Consider the following 3,780-nt stretch of genomic DNA (forward strand, 5'->3'; position numbering starts at 1 on the left):
GCAATGTTTTATTGGTATATTAGTGGCAGTAAGAAAAGCTCAGTTCTAAATGATGTTCTTTTTCATGGGTGTGACACAATATTTATGCCTGCAAAGGGTGGCATTTGCGTGTGTCTCTATGTTGCAATCTTGTCTCAGCAAATATTTTGTTACTATTGATTGGATTTTATAGAATTGTAGATTTCCATGGGGTCAATTATAGAATTTGTGTTCTTATTGCAAAGGTCAAGGTCACTTTTAAATAATGCCCCTAAAGGGCAGCATATAGTACTTAGTCTGTCTGCCTGTGCGTCCGTCCCTACGATTTCCGTTCCTTCTGTTTCCAATGAATAACTGAAGAATGCTATGGCCCCGAAACCTCAAACTTGATGGGCAGAATGCTAATGACCAGCAGAGGAACCCTATTGATTTTGAGGTCAGTGAGTCAATGGTCAATGTTGTGGTGACCTTTCACCGAAAGTCGGTTTTCAATCAATTACTGAAGAACGCTTAGGCCCAGAGACGAGTTAACACCCACCTCATCCTGCAGTGATTTCCATGTACATACTTTGCTTATAAATGTTTCAGATCAATATTTCCAAACTTAATTGAAAGGTAGGGAAGGTCATCATGAGAATATGTTACAAGGCTATCTGTCCATACAGGTACAAGGACTAATGGCTTATTTTGCAAAAGGCATTTGTCACGTTCATGTGACAGCTCTTGTTATCAATGGGAATTCAAACAGAAATGTGGAGTTCTATGGAAAATTTGTTCTCTGGTCTCAAAGGCCAAGATCAGACTCAGAGGTCATGTACAGTATTAACTTCACAGCCATACTTCTTGTCTAAGCCAAAATAATTGTTTTCTTAAATGGGATTTAAAGCTGTATTTCACACCAAATTTGTACTTTATAATCTGTAAATGTCACAGGTCAATGTTTCACGATATGGACTTCACACCTGGGGCATTTGTCCTATTCCTGCGACAGCTCTTTTTTTGTTTTATTGTACAGTGCTATCAACATTTTTGAAATGGCTGAAGTTAAAATGGGCATGTGTGCTGCCAACGAAAAACGCAGAAGTAAATCTTAAATGAAATATATAAATATGTTTTCTCCACAGGTCTTTAATGAATGTTACAATGTCGAACAGTCTGAAGAATCACATTAATCACATCTATCAGCTTTGGTTGCAAGTTGGATGAGTTCTTTTAGGAGAGTCCATCATCATTGTTGCCTTTTGGGAGAGTCAATCATTGTTGTGGCCTTTGGGAGAGTCAATCCATGTTGTGGCCTTTTGGGAGAGTCAATCCATGTTGTGGCCTTTGGGAGAGTCAATCCATGTTGTGGCCTTTGGGAGAGTCAATCCATGTTGTGGCCTTTGGGAGAGTCAATCCATGTTGTGGCCTTTTGGGAGAGTCAATCATTGTTGTGACCTAAGAGTGAGTCCATCATCGTTGTGGCCTTTTGGGAGAGTCCATCATTGTTGTGGCCTTTTGGGAGAGTCCATCATTGTTGTGGCCTTTGGGAGAGTCAACCCATGTTATGACCTTTTGGGAGAGTCAATCATTATTGTGGCCTAAGGGAGAATCCATTATCATTGTTGCCTTTTGGGAGAGTCCATCGTTATTGTGGCCTTTTGGGAGAGTCAATCATTGTTGTGGCCTTTTGGGAGAGTCAATCATTGTTGTGGCCTTTTGGGAGAGTCCATCATTGTTGTGGCCTTTTGGGAGAGTCCATCATTGTTGTGGCCTTTTGGGAGAGTCAATCGTTGTTGTGGCCTTTTGGGAGAGGCAACATCTTTGTGGCCTTTAGGGAGAGTCAATCATTGTGGCCTTTTGGAGAGTCAATGTTGTGGCCTTTTGGTAGAGTCCATCATTGTTGTGGCCTTTTGGGAGAGTCAATTCATGTTGTGGCCTTTCATGAGAGTCGATAATTTTTGTGCCGATTTGGGAGTCAATCATTGTTGTGGCCTTAGGGAGAGTCCATCATCATGGTGGCCTTAGGGAGAGTCAATCATTGTTGTGGCCTTTTGGGAGAGTCAATCAATGTTGTGGCCTTAGGGAAAGTCCATCATGGTTGAACAAAATATATCACCACCATACATGCCATATTTTCTGGAGACCATTCAGGGGGATTTGTTCAAAAGGCTGAAAATTCAGGGGGATTTTGGTAGTATTCAGGGGGATTTTTAGCAGATCTAATTCGGCAAAATTTCAAAGTATTTTAAGACGCAAGTACGAAAAATACAAATTGCCATAATTTTGAAAGGCTCCCGAGGGGATAATGTCCAGAATTTAAGGGGATTTGGGTCACATACCAGGGGATTTTCATCATCGCCATGTAGCACTATGGGCATGGCGCACGTGCCAATTCACCTTGTTTACCCCTTTTTCCAGCACTTCATCTGTATTTTTATGAGACACAGCCATATTGCATAATAATAGCACTCACTTGAAAAATAGAATACTTCATAGAAAAATATGTTTCAGAGACAATTTAATGGGCTTACCTTCCTCTAAAATTGTATACAAAATCTACTGCCTATTATCATAAATGATGACTTTCAGACTAATAGAGAGAATGGAATGAATTATCAATATTTTTCATTTCAATTACCAAATAGTCAGATTTGTTTTCTTTTGATAAAAAGTAAATGCATAATTTATTGTTTAAGTTCATAAACATATCTTCTTTTGGCATTCATCAAAAATAAAAACATCACCACCATAATAAATAATAAATAAAATAAATATAGTAAACAAGTCATTGCATCCGAATTGTCTACTTTCAGTTTCTCTTCTGAAGTTCTGTTTTTTTTCCGATATTTGCGATGAAGGTCAGTGTCATGTGTGTAAGCATGTAAGTGAGGCATAACAAAGAACAGCATTGTCTATTAATTATTTTAATCCTTTTCTTTACCGAATAATTCACTGTCACCTTTAAATTATTAATTCTTTTGATGACAATGACACATGTTTTGAAGAACTCTTTAATTTGTTACATCCTCTCTGATTGGATAAAAATTATAGTTGAACCAATGATAAATCGACCTTTTATCTCACCAGTCTAATATTGACATTTCTTTCGCAAATTCTGTCAGTTTCAATCAAAACAATGCATGAAATGTGCCTTGCTGATTTATTAAGTGTCACCCAATAGGTGTTGTTAAAACACACCATCAGTTGATAATCCAATTAAGCTTCAGGACAGGAAGGGCATTATAACTGTAAACAGGCATATATAATTAAGCCCTGTGATAAATTTGCGTAATTTTAAACACAATTTTTTTCCGGGGGATTTTCATCCCCCTCTGGGAGACCGGGGGATGGGTCGAAATTCCAGGGGACTTTTTCCCCCTCTGGGGGATATGGCATGTATGCACCACTTTTAATGTAAAAGGCTAAACTATGTACTGTCAACAATTGGAGAATTTTGACTGTTATACTAACTCTGACAATAAATAAATAAGCTGTTAAGGGGGTATAACTCTTGTGTAACTAGAGATATTTCGATCAATTGAGAATCAAAACTTACCTTGATATAGGTGCCATAACAACTTCAGTTTAATCAAGGTTGGATGGTAAATACCTTTCTTATTGTCTGCAGAAGAAAAACCAACTTAACATTAATGTTAATCTGGTGTTACTGGAGCGATTCATCTTACAACCAATTTGACCTTTACATTATGTTTATCATAAGCATGTTAAGACTTAAATTATTGTTTTCAAAAGAAATAAACCATTAAAGGGACTGTACACCAGATTGGCACCTAAAAAAGTTTTTTTTCTGTAACATAA

Source organism: Mya arenaria, chromosome 11 (assembly GCF_026914265.1).
Source record: "Mya arenaria isolate MELC-2E11 chromosome 11, ASM2691426v1".
NCBI lineage: Eukaryota > Metazoa > Mollusca > Bivalvia > Myida > Myidae > Mya > Mya arenaria.